The sequence below is a fragment of the Macrotis lagotis genome, chromosome 6, assembly GCF_037893015.1.
Source record: "Macrotis lagotis isolate mMagLag1 chromosome 6, bilby.v1.9.chrom.fasta, whole genome shotgun sequence".
NCBI lineage: Eukaryota > Metazoa > Chordata > Mammalia > Peramelemorphia > Peramelidae > Macrotis > Macrotis lagotis.
Genome location: NC_133663.1, coordinates 71,729,817 through 71,746,630, shown reverse-complemented (window position 1 = coordinate 71,746,630; position 16,814 = coordinate 71,729,817). Strand labels below are relative to the sequence as shown.

General features: G+C 37.8%; 1 pseudogene; it reads left to right on the top strand.

Annotated features, from left to right (window-relative positions):
* The first annotated feature begins 1,038 nt into the window (after positions 1-1,038).
* On the top strand, positions 1,039-7,015 carry LOC141492141 (BRCA2 and CDKN1A-interacting protein pseudogene; annotated as a pseudogene).
* The last annotated feature ends 9,799 nt before the right edge of the window (positions 7,016-16,814 follow it).

Here is a 16,814-nt window from a genome sequence, read left to right as displayed (position 1 = left end):
CATAAAAAAACAACTACCTCTTTAGTAATTTTGTGGATGTTCATGAGAGAAGATTCTTCCAATATCATATTAACTATCCAAGAACATAGAATCTTCAGTGGAGAGTCAGATTTCTATAACTGCAGAGAGATAGGAAGAGTATGAGAGGAACAGAGCTGGAATGAAGGGTCATTGGTTAAAAATAGGGGAGGGGGAAGCTGTGTTTGTACTTTAACATTAAATATTCACAATTTCTTTAAGAATATATTATTGGGGCAACTAGGTGGCACAGTAGATAGAGCACCGGCATTCTAGTCAGGGAGTTCAAAGTCGACCTCAGACACTTAATAATTACCTAGCTGTGTAACCCTGGGCACAAATCATTAACCCCATTTCCTTAAATAAAAAAAATACATTAAAAAATACATTATCAATCTTTTCAAAAAATGAATTTTCATTCATTTTTATAATCCTTATTCTACTTTCTTTTTCTTCTTAAAAATTAAAACAATATTTGCTGTTTTCCAGGCCTGTTACATCACTCCTTTCCCCATTTCTTTTCCTGTGAATTTTAAAAATTTAATACCAAAAAAAATTATATGTATGATATAGAATACAAAGAAAGGTTTACAAAAAACTATATATTTCTATTTTGTACATTTTACTTTTTTTAAAGTATAATAGCTATAAATTCAATCTATAGCTTTAAAACCTATCCTGATTTTTTTGTGAATCTCTGGCTAATGCTCTCTGAATTTTAAAAAATTGCCTCAAAAATCTTTCCTTTAGAAAAATTTCTGGGCGGAGCTAAGATGGTGACAGGAGAAAAGCCTCTCTTAGGTGCTCTCTCTCTCTCTCTATATATATATAATTTCAAAACTTATAAAATAGTCTAAATTTTGAGAGACAGAACCCACAGAAAGATCCAGTGAGGCAGTTCTCCAGCCTAAGATAACCTGTAAAATAGTGGAAAGACTCGCTCCACGGGGTTAGAGGGGTGGCCCACCAGAGTGAAGGAACTTCAGCCTCTAGGAGGCAGCACCAGGGCACCTGGGAGCCATGGCTCACCGTAGCAGGGGCAGTGTCCTGACCTACACCCTGGGGAGCACCGGGCACAACTATGAAGAACACTGGGGTGATATCTGCCAGAGCAAGCTTGTGAAGCCCAGCCCTCAGGACACTCAGTGAACCCCAGTGGCCAGCAGCCCAGATCCAGGAAATGGAAGCAGGTGGAGTTGGTAAGCAGGAGTTCCCAGGCAACTGAGTCTTGAGTGCTCAGCCTACCAAAGGTAGGGGAGAGGAGAGAGAATTTTGAGGTCTGCCTCTGTACCTGGAATAGGACTCTGAGACTCTGACCACATTCAGATCTTGATCACAATCTAGGCCCCCCCCCATAGAACAACAGGGGTCCCCCAACTCAGTCCCATGGCAGAGGGGTTTTTTGTGGTCATTCAGAGACCAGGAGGGAAGACAGAGCTTCACACATGGAGATCATTGTGGGGGTGTCCCAATAATATTCAAAAGCTCAGAAAGCACCCCAAAACCAGGCACAGTCTGGGGAAATGAGTAAACAGAGAAAAAAGAGGAACACCATTGAGAAATACATTGTCTATGATCCCAAGAAGGATCAAAATACTCAATCTGAAGATGAGTAAGTACAAACTTCTGAATCTAAAGTCTCCAAGAAAAATGGAGCTCCAAAAAGATTTTGAAAATCAAGTAAGGGAGATAGAAGAAAAATTATGAAAAGAAATGAGAGGGATGCAGGAAAAACATGAAAAAGAAGTCAGCAGCTTAGACAAGGAGATCCAAAAAAATTCTAAAGAAAATAACATGTTAAAAATCAGCATAGGTCAAATGGACAAAACAGTTAAAAACTTATTGAGGAGAAGAATGCTTTACAAAGCAGAATTAGTCAAATGGAAAAGGAGATAAGAAAGCTCTCTGAGGAAAACAAATCCTTCAGATCTAGAATGGAGCTACAGAAAGCTGATGATTTTATGAGAAGTCAACACACAATACTCCAAAACCAAAAGAATGAAAAATTAGAAGAAAATATGAAACATCTCATTGAGAAAACAACTGATCTGGAAAATAGATTCAGAAAAGATAATTTAAAAATTAGTCGGATACCTGAAAGTCATGATCAGGAAAAGAGCTTTGACCTCATTTTTAAAGAATTCCTACAGGAAAATTGCCCAGATATCCTAGAAGCAGAGGCCAAAATAAAAATTGAGATAATCCACTGATCTCCCTGGGAAAGAGATCCAAAAAAAATCCAACCCCCAGGAATATTATAGCCAAGTTCCAGAACTCCCAAGTCAAAGAGAAAATGTTATAAGCAGCCAGAAGGACACAATACAAACACCATGGAGCCACAGTCAGGATCACACAGGACTTAGCAGCAACTATATTAAGGGCTCATAGGGCTTGAAATATAATATTCTGGAAGACAAAAGAGCTCAGAATTCAACCAAGAATCAACTATCCAGCAAAATCGAACATCCTCTGCCAAGGAAAAAGATGGATTGTCAATGAACCAGGGGAATTTCAAATGTTTCTGTTAAAATGACCAGAGCTGAACAGAAAGTTTGATCTTCAAATACAGGACTCAGGTGAAGCATAGAGAGTGGAGGAGAAGGGTAAAATATGAGGGATTTAATGATGATGAACTTCCTGTATTCCTTCATAGAAAAATGATACTGATAATACTCATAAGAAACTTCTCATTTAAAAGAACAGGTAGAAGGAGCTTTTATAGATGAAGCACAGGAAAGAGATGAATTTGAAGATATAATATATCGTAAAAATGGAGTCAATGGCTAAAAGGGAAATGTAATGGGAGTAAGAGAAAGGAGAGGTGGAATAGACTAAGATATGGAAGGGGGAAAGCGAGAGGGGAATGAGGGAACCTTCGCTCTCATCAGAGAAGAAACAGCATATATACTCAATGGGTATGGACAGCTAGAGTAAGAAGGAGAGAAGGGGGACAGGGGGAAGGGGGTGATGTGAGTGATGGAGGAGAGGGTGGACCATGGGGGAGAGTGGTCAAATATAACACATTTTCTTTTTTACTTCTTGCCAGGGGCTAGGATTGGATGGCCTGTGTGGGATCACAGGGCCAGGTGGTTCCTGGGTCTTAGGGGTGGTAGGTGGGTTCGGGGCCTCTTGGCCCCAGGGCCAGTGATCCATCTGCTGTGCTACTCAGCTACCTTACAGCACATTTAAGAAGAGGGACAGAGTAAAAGGAGAGAGAAAATATAGTGTATGGTAGTGGGGAAGCACGAATGGAGGGAGTTGCGATCAGCAATGGCAACAGTGGAAAAATATGGAAGTAGCTTTTGTGATAGACATCATAAAGAATGTGATCCAGACGGCTAGGTGGCACAGTCGGCGGCTAGGTGGCGCAGTGGATAAAGCACTGGCCCTGGAGTCAGGAGTACCCAGGTTCAAATCTGGTCTCAGACACTTAATAATTACCTAGCTGTGTGGCCTTGGGTAAGCCACTTAATCCCATTTGCCTTGCAAAAACCTAAAAAAAACAAAAAACAAACAAACAAACAAACAAAGAATGTGATCCACCTGCAACAGAGCTGGAAGTGTTGGAACACAGACTGAAGCATATTTTATTTTATTATTATTATTTTGCTTTTTGCAGGGTAATGGGGTTGGGGTGGCTTGCCCAGGGTCACAAAGCTGGGTGATTATTGTGTGTCTGGGAATGGATTTGAGCTCAGGTGCTCCTGAATCCAGTACCAGTACACTGTCCACTGAGCCATCTAGCTGCCCCTATTATTTTTTTTGTTTTAATTTTAATTTTTTTCCTCTTTCCTTTACTTTATTTCTCACAAAGGTCGATATTTTTGGGAGGAGGGGGTATTATGTTTACTCTTAAACAAGAATATATTGGGGGCGGCTAGATGGCACAGTGGATCTGGCTCTGGAGTCAGGAGTACCTGAGTTCAAATTTGGCCTCGGACACTTAATAATTACCTAGCTGTGTGGCCTTGGGCAGGTCACTTAACCCCATTGCCTTGCAAAAAAAACTTTAAAAAGTAAATAAACAAGAAGATTTTAGTAATGTATAAAAAACATCATTTGTACAAAAATAAAAATAAATATAATAAAAAAAATTTCTGGAAGATGGCAGAAATAAACAGTAAATTGCAAGAAGCTTCCATATTCATCTCCAAACACCTGCAAAATAGCACCTCAAAAGAAATCCTGGAACAACAGAATCAACAAAAAGATGAGGAGGAAACAATCTTGAAAGATTAGTAAGGAAGGTCTGTCTCACTTGGGTAAAAGGGGAGAGCAGTCCAGGATAGGAAGGATCCCTGTAAGCCAACAGCAAGCCCCACCTCAACGAACCAACCAAAGATCCAGAGCCCTAGTGTGTTAAGATAGGCAAAACCAATACCAGGACACCTCCCCACACACACATGCTTTAGCAAAGAGAGGAGAAGGGTAGACTTAAACCTGGAAAGATGCCACATGTTCAGCACAACCTAGGGCATTCTCCAGCAGCCAAATTGTCATACTCATCAGTGTAACTCCAGGCAAACAGGCAGCAGCCAGCAGCCAGAGAACCATATGTTCCAGTGTAGTTCTAAGAATACAAACACTCCATAGACCTTGGCACACAAAAGTATAAAGATCCTGGCTCTACATCAAATCCCCAAGGTCACCAGCAGCACCAGCCACCTACACACAACCCCCTCCAAGCAGAACCAGACACCCAGATGATCCCCCTCAGGCCTCAGGGCAACAAAAGAGTTGTACCCAGTAAATATTCAGTAACTGAAACCCCTGGCACAAGAGGGTTGAATAAATAGATCCAGAGGAGATAAGTTAAGAATTGGACTACCTGAAAGCCACAGGGAAAAAAAAAAAGACCTGAACAGCATCTATTAAAAAATTGTCAAGGAAAACTGCCTGGATATCTAGGAACCAGAAGGTAAAATAGACATTCAAAGAATTCACTGATCACCTCAGAAAAGGGATGCCAAAATAAAGACTTCAAGAAATATGATTAGCAAATTTTAGAATATCAAGTCAAGGGGAAAAATTACTGCAAATGGCCAAAAAAGAAACAATCCAAATATTAGGGAGCATAAATCAGGATACACAGGCCTTAACCACTTCAACATGAAAGGATCAGACATCATGGAGCATTATATTCCAGAAGGCAAATGAACTAAGACTATAACCAAAAAACACACACCTGGCAAAATTAAGCATAATACTCAAGGACAAAAATGGTCATTCAATGAAATAGAAGGATTTCAAGTTTTCATAAGAAGACCAGAAGTGAACAAAAAATTTTATCTCCAATAAAAGCTGAAAAGGGGAGAAAGGGAAAAGAAAACATGAAGGATTCAATGAAGCAGAACTATTTACCTATGAAAGATGATACTTGTAATTCTTTAAAATTGTACCATTAATATTATAGCTAGAACGAATATAAATAAAGAGAGTTCAGGTATAAGGTGGATTGGAGGGAATAACATAAAAAGTAATTAAGGGATGAGGAAGAGAAGTAAATTGAATACAAAAGGAAAGAAAAGAGAATGGGTTGAAATATTTCAGATGAAGAGGCATGAAATAACTAATAGAATAAAGGGGAAAATGTTAGGGTGGGTGATGGCAATCACTTGAATCTTACTCTCATCAGTATTGGCTCAAAGAAGGAATAATATACATTATCAGTCAAATATAGTAATCTATTTTAGGCTGCAGAAAAGTAGACGGGGAGAAGATTAAGTAAAGGAAAGGGACGGAAAGAACAGAGGGCAAAGCAGGGGAGAGGGTAGAAATAGATATTGTGGTGAGAAAGAAGAGAAAGGGAAAAAATAAATTGGAAGGAAATACAGTTAGTAATCATAAATGTTAAAGTGAATGGGAGGGGCTCTCTCATTTTAAAAGAGAAGGGGTTAGCAAAGTGGATTGAAAGCCAGAATTCTACCATATGTTCTTTACAGGAAACACACTTGAAGTAGAGACATTCAGAATAAAGGGAAGGGTCTGAAGGGTGTGAAGGGTCTGAAGAAGAATCTATTCTGCTTCAATTGAAGTAAAAACAAAGCCGGGGTTGCAATTCTGATCTTTAACAAAGCAAAAGCAAAACTAGACTAAATCTGAAGAGGTAAGCAAGGAAACTACAGCTTGCTAAAGTACCCTAGGGAGGGGTGGGGGCGGGGGCTGAGACCCCAGAGGAGGGGATTAGCCGGGAGGAGCCCGGGGAGCGGCCCCCGAGCCTCGGGGGGGGCGCCCGGTGCCCCCGCGGCCCCCTCCTCCGCCCTCTCAGGTAGTGGCGTGGAATTGGAGGTGCACCGCATCTCGGGGAGCAACTTGGGATAAAGGAGCTGCTGCCGCAGCCCTTCCTCACGGCCGGGAACGCGGCCGAGCTGGGCCGCCTCCTCCCGCCCGGAGCCGCCTGGGCAGCGGCATCAGCCAACAGATGTTCCAGAGGAAGGTGATGAGGAGGATGGCGAAGAAGGGGAGATTTTTGGTTTCATCAGCCTCTTGAATTTAACCCAAAGAAAGAGTACCGAGTGTGCCGAGCAAATTAAAGAGCTGATTCTGAGGCACTGTGAGAATGGCTGAACAGCTGGAGACGCTTTTAAATGATCCCACTAAGCCTGCGGGTTTAAGGGAGAGATTCATTAAGGTCCCGCCCCAGATTGTTGTGCCCATGCACCAGCAGCTTCAAAAGGGACTCGTGGAGGCTCATCAGGCCAATCAACCTTGTGCGGGAGGCCACTACTACCTCATGACCAGCAAGACGTTGCAAGAGGTGGCCAAGAATTCCAGCCATCGAGGCCAAGCGCCCCAGAAAGAAGAACTCGTGTTTGCCAATGCAGGGGAGGAATTTTACGATGAGAAAGCACTTCCGAAATTCAGCTTCTCGGTGCAAGAAGAGAGCGACCTGGCCCTGGGAGGCCGGTGGTCATTGGAAGACTTACCTATGAAACCCTTGCGCACAGTGATGCTAATTCCAGCCAGCAAGATGCTGAAGGAGCACCTCTCCAGCTAACACAGACAGTGGCTCGTTTGGAGAAGGCTTTGGGGATAGACTCATCGAAGACACCCTCTATAATGGATGGCTCAAGTCACCAAGGCCTTAGCAGGGGGTTAAAAATCTCCTTTTTTTTTTTTCATTTGGTTCAATGTCCCTTGGACTCGTGAATCATTCATTAAAAGCTCATTACTTCAAATTAATATTTATTCTCATTTTGTACAAATAATGTTTTTATACATTAATAAAATATTCTTGTTTAAGAGTAAACGAAATACCCCCTCACCCCAAAAATATAGACTCACTTGAGCGATAAAGGGGAGAGAAAAAAAATTAAAATTAAAAAAATAATAGTAATAATTGTAGGTATGGCCAGGTGGCGCAATGGATGGAGCACTGGAGCCCTGGAGACAAAAGCTCACTACTTCAAAAGAAAATGGAATTCACACACACATGGATTAGGAATTTAAAAATCGAACAACTCTTTATTATGGTTGCTTTCATGATGTACAAAATGTCCTATTTGTACAAAATTATGTGGGCTGGCAATTTGTCCAGTTAAATCTCTGTACATCTTCTATGGACGAACCATTACACTGATTAAGTTTGGGGTGTTTATTGCACATAGATATATTTCAGTGTGGACTGAATAATAGAATGAAGACTTGAAAGTCACTAAATCACACATCTTGGTTCAGCAGAAGCTTCACATAGTTTATCTTTGCTTGTCTTCTGTTCCTTTTTCTTTGTTGAAATGGGTGAGAAGTGATTAATTACTTGCTGCAGAATATCCTTACTTTCACTAGGAGGCAGATTACTAAAATAATATGGGGGCACCAACTGCATATATCTGGTGGAGCAAAGAACAAACTACAGCTATTTAAAATGATAAAAATATCATTTAAAACCAATGATATTAAAATTGTTATCAAAAAATTTTAATAAAAATCCCATTCATCGACCCAGATAAAGAAAGCCCAATGTTGCTATTATGGTATATAGTGATCTTCTGGTTCTGCTCATCTCTCTCTCATCATCAGTTCATGCATATCCTTCCAGGTTTCACTGAATACCCATCCCTCCTCATTTGTAATAGAACAATAGTGTTCCATGACATAGCTATACCACAATTTGTTCAGCCATTCCCCAGTTGATGGATATTCACTCAATGTCCAATTCTTTGCTACCACAAATAGAGCTGCTATGAATATTTTTGTACAAGTGATGTTTTTACCCTTTTTCATGATCTCTTCAGGGTATAGACTCAGTAGTGATATCGCTGGATCAAAGGTCATGCACCTTCTTTTGCACTTTTTTTCATTAAATCCCTGGAGATTCCTGACTTTATTTCTTCTTATGAATTTACTTATAATTTTTTTTAACTCCTTAGAGTAGTTTTTTTTGTGATTTTGATTTGTAGGGCACTAAATAAGTAGTTTAATTTAGATAGAATTGCCATTTTTATTATAATTAGCTCAATTTATCCATTAGCAGTTAATATTTGTCCAGTTTTTTAATCTGATTTTATTTGTGAGAGAAGTGTTTTGTAGTTGCGTTCATAGTTTCTTAGTCTGCCTTGGCTGGTAGGTTCCCAAATATTTTATATTGTCTGAAGTTACTTTGAATGGGATTTCTCTTTCTACCTCTTTTTGCTGTATCTTGCTAGTCATATATAGAAATGATGAGACTTTATGATGGTTTATTTTATATCCTGTGACTTTGCTAAAGTTGCTAATTGTTTCTAGTAGTTTTTAGATGATTTTTTGGGATTCTCTAGGTAAACCATCATGTTATCTGCAAAGAGGGAGAGTTTCGTTTCTTCATTCCCAATTCTAATTCCTTCAATTTCTTTCTCTTCTTATTGCTGAATCTAACATTTCTAACACAATCTTAATAGTGGTAATAATGGGCATCCTCGTTTCAACCCTGATCTTATTGGGAATGCCTTTAGCTTATCCCCACTGCATATAATGCTTGTTGATGGTCTCAGATACTGCTTGTCATTCTAAGGAACAACTCATTTATTCCTATGCTGTCTAATGTTTTTAGTAGGAATGGGAGTTTTCTGTCCAAGGCTTTTTCAGCATCTATTGATATAATGACATGATTTCTGATAGGTCTGTTATTGATATAGTTAATTAAACTAATAGTTTTCTTAATCTTGAACCAACCTTGCATTCCTGGGATAAATCCTACTTGGTCATATTGTATTATCCTAGTGGTAACTTGTTGTAATCTCTTTGCTAAGATTTTATTTAAGATTTTTTGCATCTATATTCATTAGGGAGATAGGTCTGTAATTTTATTTCTCTGTTTTGACTCTTTCTGGTTTAGGTATCAGCACCATATTGGTGTCATAGAAAGGGTTAAGAAGAGTTCTGTTCTCATCTATTTTGTCAAAGAGTTTATATAGAATTGAAACCAATTGTTCCTTAAATGTTTGATAGAATTCACTTGTGACTCCATCTGGTCCTGGAGATTTTTTCTAAGGGAGCTCAATAATGGCTTGTTAAATTACTTTTTCTGAGATACAGTTATTTAGGCATTTAATTTCCTCTTCATTTAACCTGGGCAGCTTATATTTTTGTAAATATTCATCCATTTCACTTAGATTGTCAAATTTATTGGCATAGAGTTGGGCAAAATAATTCCAATTTTTATTTATGATCCTGGTAATTTGCTTTTCTTTCTTTTTTTTAAATCAAATCAGAGAATAGGAGGGAAAGTTGCTCTGAGAGCTGGGAGCCCCTTTAAAACACAAATTCTTAGAATTTGGAATGTAAGATAGAAAAAGAAGTTTTAGGAAATAGACTATTAGAATAGAAGATGTTATAACTGGGTATACCCTTAGAAAAATAGATTATTATAGTATTAGAACAGAACTGAAAGGACCTTAAAGTGCAGACTGTTAGAATCCAGAATATTCAAGCTGGAAAGAACTATACTAGGAAAGAATATTTGAACTGGTAGCAGAATTGGTGGAACACAAACTATTAGACCTCAAATTATCCTTACTAGATAGAATATTAGAATGTGGAATATGAGAGCAGAAAATGAACTTGTAACAAAAGATATTAGAATATAGGACAAAGAATATAGAATGCAAGAGTGGATTATATTGATCTGGAAGCATTATTTAAATATAGAATAGTAAAGGTGGGAAGGAACTTATTCCTACATTTTGACATATCTGACAGAATTTGTCCCATTTTGCATCTCTCATATGCCACCTCTCTGCCAGGATAGGCAAAATCTTTTTCTTTGTCAGTCTTTTGAATTCACAGACTCATGGAAGCAGAGAATTTGAGATTTCATAGTGACTTCAGTGGCTATAAACTTTATACAGAGCTTATCTGTTATAACGTACCAGACAAGTGAAGTTAGGCAAATCTGACCAGTATGTGAAGAGTCCCCAGCAGGGAAAGCCCACTATCTCTTGAAGCAAACCTCCCATTAGTTCCCCAATACTGGTAGCTATCTCTTCCAACTCAGATCAAGATTCCATTAGCTTTTTTGAGCTTTCACATTCCACTGCTGACTTCTATTAAGCTTATGGTTCATTTAGCCCTCAGAGCAATTTCTGTCTCTCCTTGCCTACTTTGTATAATATTTATAAAGGTGGGAGGTTTTTGACTCCAAGTGTAAGACTTTATATTTATCCTTATTGAATTATATCCTATTAGATTCAGCCTAACGAATGTTAAAATTGTTTTGGATCCTAACTTGGTTATTCAGGATGTTGGCTGTCTCTCTTTGTGCCATCTACATATTTGATGGCTATGCTATTTCCCAAATATTCTCCCTCATACTTCCTTCCATAGATTCATCAGTTTCTGTAAAGAAAGAATTCCTTCTTTGTATTCAATGCTGCTCCCCAACTCAGACAGATTACTTCCATTGGTTCTATAGCTGGAACTTGTAGTTTCATTAAATATACCTGAAAGAAGAATTGGTCACCATCTCTTTTTCTGGCAGCTTCCAGCTTCCATATTCCAGGGTTGCTTGTTTACCTGTGACATATGAGCACTGTTCACTGAACTGGGAGCTTACTTCCCAAGACTCAAAGAAATAAAAGTGGTGTTCATCTTGTTTATCTTCTCCATTTGTAGGTGTATGGAGTGGAGTCTCTAGACCAGGAACTTGAGGCATGGTGTCCCTGAAGATGGATTTATTGATTGGATGTTGACGTCATCCCTAGAGGGAAGTCCTGAGAAACTAAGGAACGAAGCCCAAGAGGGCTTTAAATTTGGAATACTGTTGATCTATGCTATATATGAACTATGTTAATCTATAAAGCTCCAGAGAATGAAATAGTATCAGGGATTATAACTCCCTCCTAAGGAGGAAATTGAAAAATTGAAGTGAATTTGATTAAATGTAGATTAAATAGTATTTAAATGTGGAGTTCTTCAATAATTAACAGTTAATTTAAAAATTATAAAGTGAAAAAATTAAGTAACAATCTTGAGAAAACAAGATCAAATGTGTGTGTGTGTGTATATGTGTGTACTTCAGATTCATTTTTAGGGCTCTACCTTCTGTGGTATTTAAAATATTTAGTTTGTATTTGAATATCTTACATATAGCAATGTAACGGTAACCTTTTAAGTTTGTTGTTAACAATGTTTATATTAGGTACTGAGTTTAGATTACTATAGGAAGACCACGGGTATTAATAACCTAAATTCTCTAAAGATTCAGATGAACTATGGGTTTTTAATTTGATGTTCCCCTTATAATTCTGTTGTTAATAAGATGTGAATTATAAGATTTTGAATGGTTTTCACAACATGAACTAGTATTGGAAAAGTAAAATTTGAGATGCTGTACCAAATTGTACTGAGGTCTGTTTTGTAAAAGATGTTAGCAGACATGTTTAAAGAATCTTTACAAGTAACCTGGAACCAGAAAGGAAATCCAATGAAGTGGTACACATTTTTTTCCTAGATTCCCCCAAGAAAAGATGCTTCCAAGGAACAGACAAATGCAAGAAACCCCAAGATCCAAGATGAAAAATGCTTATCAACTAAACACTGGGAATGGATTACTGGTTTTTATTGTTATTCAATCATTATTGTAATACTTTGGTCTTTTGTTTCACGGTATTTATTATTGAGTTTTCTTGGTGATTTTGCTGATAATAATAATTAATTAGTCATAAGGATTTCTGAAGCCCAGGATTGCTCCCCATACCAATGATACTTTTTGAGTGAACTCTAATCAAGTTTGGAGATACCTGCTGCTTTTGCTGCCAGAAGCCACAGATTCAGCCTTGACTTCTTCAAGGGTAGCCTTAAGTAGCAGATGCAGATTAAAGACCCAACTTGCTTCCTAATATCCTGCTCTCTGGCTTATTGTATCTACACATATATTCTCCCCTAAACTTTGCTCCCTGCTCAAAATCTTCTAGAAATCAAAATTTCTCATCCTTTTTCATTCTCCTTAAAGCAACTGAGAACTCCCTTCCTTTCTGCTTCATTGCAAGTTTTTCTCCCTTCCAAATTCTTCTCAGACAATGACAATGAGTTCTTTTATAAATTGTGATCAGATACTTTCACTCAAAAATATAGAGCAAGAGAATTCTGATGAAGAGCAGATATCAGATAGAGAAATTTTATTACATCTCCCAAGAGGAGGGAGAGAAAAGATGTCAATAGGGAATAATCTTAGTCTGTGGCTGCCTTTAACTGAGAACAGTACACAGGTGGGAGACTTCATGCAGAAGGTTTTGTATTGTATTAGACAATCAGAGTCTCTCAGGATTCAAACTTATATAGTATTTTAGACAAGAAACAAGTTGGCACCAATAGAAAACCAAGTTGTCATCCATAATCAGGAAAATAGTCAGGATTAATGAAATGATGCAATTTTCTAAAGTGCCTAGTAAGGAGGAATGATACCAGGGAAATGTAATCCAACTGTATCATCCAGCAAAAAGCTAGGGGAGTAGCACACAGTAATACCCAATCTTGGAATCTATTAATTTTAGTATTCATCTTGAAAGACTGGGGCTACACTAGTTAAATTGGTTTACACAGGATGAAGGATAATGCATTGATCTGACTGAATAAAACACACATCAAGTTTTAAGCAAAGAAGATACACAGACCAAAGGGCTAAAGGAGGTAGACAAGCTGCTCTTTTAGTCAAAGAAAGTTTAATAGTTGTATCAGAGGATCCTTTTGATGTTGACTAGTATATATCATAAGTGGGAATGAACACTTATGCCGCCATGATTTATCTAAATATAAAGCAGGGTGGACGGCTAGGTGGAACAATGGATAGAACACCAGCCCTGGAATCAGGGGTACCTGAGTTCAAATCCAGCCTCAGACACTTTATAATTGCCAAGCTATGTGGCCTTGGGCAAGCTACTTAACCTCATTGCCTTGAAAAACTTAAAAACAAAAAGGCAGGAGAAACGCCACAGCTAGGCATTTGTTCTTTTTCTCACTTATCTCCAAAGAGGGTATCAAACTAGATTTATATTTACCTCACCCCTCAAATATTTGTAGTCTACAGGTATAGTCTGGGTTATTTTTAAGCAGTTCAGAATGAAAAATGCTTTTCTGGCTGCTCTTTAGGGACTCCAGATAGCCCCTAGATTAAAACTCACCTGTTTTAACAACTTCTCATCCAATTGATGGTTACAAAACATCTCATCCAATAGTTGATTACCTAAAAATCCATTACAAATAAAGAATAGTCAAGAAATACTTTCATCTAAGTATAAGAGGTCAAAAGAAAATGGAGTTCTACTGATTAGAACATATCAGAAATTATCCAGAAATCAATGAATTCTTCTTCTAGGAGAAAGGTAAAATTTTGTAGTTTCTAGGTAGCAAACCATAAATCAGCTACACTTTGAGGAGCTAGTTTTCCCTAAATATGGGTACCTTTTCCCTCCTTACATCTGTCGCCATATGTATCTTTCTAAGGTTTTTGTCTCAGAAGTATATCTTTCTCCTGTAAGGTAATTAAGAGTTGTATATCCTCCTTCCACATATGAAATGCCTCAGATTTGGTTAGAAGTCAGCTTTTCTTTCACCTGTTCCTTATTAATGATCATCTGGTACTAGTTAGAGCATCCTTTAATGATTAAATGTGGAAAAATGAATCCAGAAAAAGACACACACACAGACACACATATACGTATTTTGAAGTGTGACTACTAAAATTGGCTTATAGGACTCTCTGAATTGACTTTGTGGAAATATTTTTTGTTTTTTTTCTATTTATTTTTGCTTTTGGTGTTCCCCCTGATCAGAATAGCTACATTTTGCTACTTAAATTGTAATATCTCTTGCACTGTTGTGCAAGAAAAGCATTCAGAATGGATGTTAATTCATTAGTGCACTGGTGATAAGCTTTAGAATTGAATGCCTTTGAAGGACTTCTCCTGGTTGGAATTTTTCCTGTTTCTTGGAAAAAATGACACTGAGTTTATTCTTAGCCCTAATATCAATGGGATGCTGTGATTAGTACCTGAATTATTTACTAGAGAGGAACAGAGTCTGTAAATTGATTGCTCATCCCCACCTATAAGACAGATCATCCACTCTGAAGTAACCATTTCTCTCTCTCTCTGGTTCTCAGAGAACTGGCCAATTAGCCTCATTGCCTTCTTATGCAGCATATTGTATAACATTTCTTCAGAGGAACAAATAAGATCCATATATAAGCATCTACATATCCAGCTCATCCTGTATAATTCTCCTAGATGAGATAGCAGACTCCTTCCAGTCATGCCAAAAACTTGAAAGTTAAATCCTTTTCTCAGTTTCTCATTTGGAGATCTAGCATGGCATTTACTGGGTTGACAAACTGTCAACCAAGATGCAGTCTTTTGAGAGATGATTCAGGATCTCATAAGAATTCTGTTGGTCTCTCCTGACCTTGGGCAGCACAGGCTCCTGGGGCAGGTTCTATCTGTTGAATTCAGATCCAGTTATATATCATCCTTACCATTTCATCCAAACACTATTCAAATACACTCTTAATTTGTGCTTCTGTTCCTTTCTCCCTGGAAAGGGTGGGGATTTTCCATTATAGTACATGAAATATTGACAAAATCCTTCATAGGCAGACAATGGTGATGGATGCTAGACTCTTAGTATGCCAATTTCTCACTTATCTGTTCCCTTCAAACATTCTCCTGCTGCTTTCTCTCTGGCACTACAAGCTTTCCTTCTGCTGTCCCATCAGGTGCAATGATTATTGAGATGGTAATCAAGTAGAAAAAGAAACTTAAGCAGAATTCCAATGCATTTGAAGCTGTATTTTTAGGCAACTGAAGTCATTCTATTGTTCATTTTCCAATCAAAGAACTTGTTTTGTTTGATTCTGTAAAATTTGCCCCAATTCCATCTGAACAGTCAATCACCACTCTGTTCCCCCAAATGTGAGGTTAGCAGGCAAGAATTAATTAGAAAATGTCAAAACATGTTCCATGTCGGGGAGCAGAACCTTTCTGTTTCAGGTCATCATGTCATTTTGGAAGCTCCCTAGCTTCTTCCAAGTGGGGAAATCTGTTCAGCTTAGCTTCACGTACATGCTGACCATGCTCCCCCCTTTCCCAGCTTAAACAGTGATACTCATTCTGTGTATTTCTAGGTAAACTTCCATATGTAAAGATAAAAATTAAACTTCATTTAAGTCAGTCAATAAAAACACATGATTGCATCCTGAACTGAGCTATTTCAGGAGGGAAGTCAAGAAAAATGAATTAAGTACTTTTGTTTGTGCTCTGTTCCCTTTTGGAAAAACACAAGCACATCCTCTGATTAAAGAACAAACACTTTGCTTTGTGCTGGCGACCAGAAATGTTTGTCTTTGTGAAGTAGGATTCAGAGTAAGACAATATTAATGGATAGCTATAACATACTAGGAAGGTCTCTCTAGGCCATATGTTTGGTTGGATTTATGGCAATCAATTCTCATCAGTAATGATAGCCAGAATACTACAAATGGATTATACCATCTCAGTCCCAAATGCACAGTTAATGGAAATGATACCAGTCATTTCCAAATTCATTTCACCACTCTGTCCCCCAAAACAAACTCTGCTTTGTATCACTAAAGAAAAAAGTTAGACAGGATACCACCATTAACTGCATCAGAAATCAACAGTACACAATTGAAATCTTTCACTTCTCCACTGAAAAGAGGAAAGTAAGTTGCACTCTCTTCTTTGGAACATAGGTTGTGTCCTGAGTTTAAGTTTTCCTTCTATGTCATTCAATCTTTTCCCTTCATATTCTACTCCCATCATAATTAACTGTTTCCTTTGCAAGTCTGATCTTCAAATGTTAACTTTTATGAATAATCCCAGACATTGCTATTCCCATGCTTAATTTCACAAGTTAATTAATTTAAAACTATTATTGAAGCAGAAAGATTGAAAGGAAAGTACATGAACAGAGAAAAAAATTCTTTCAGACTGATTCTAGCAAGTCACTGGCAACAGGAAAGGACCATGAATAAATCTGATATGTTTAATAAAGACATGTATTGATAGCATCTTTCATTTTTTTTACTTCAGAATCTAAGACCTAGTCTCTTAGCACTGAAAACACAAATGTTAAAATTATGTATTTTTAAAAATTTTCTTTGTCTCTATTATACAAGTACCAAATTCTTCAAAAACACAAAAGGCACCAGTGATTTACATCCTTGCTCTTGAGAAATGTCCAGCTAAAGTTAAAATTTAAAAAAAAAAACCTAAATCCTCCTCATAGTCCAGTCTTCCTTCAGAGTGGAGCTGAGCACCAAAATTAGGGTTGATGTACCCTGAATGAAGATCTAATTTCATTGTACT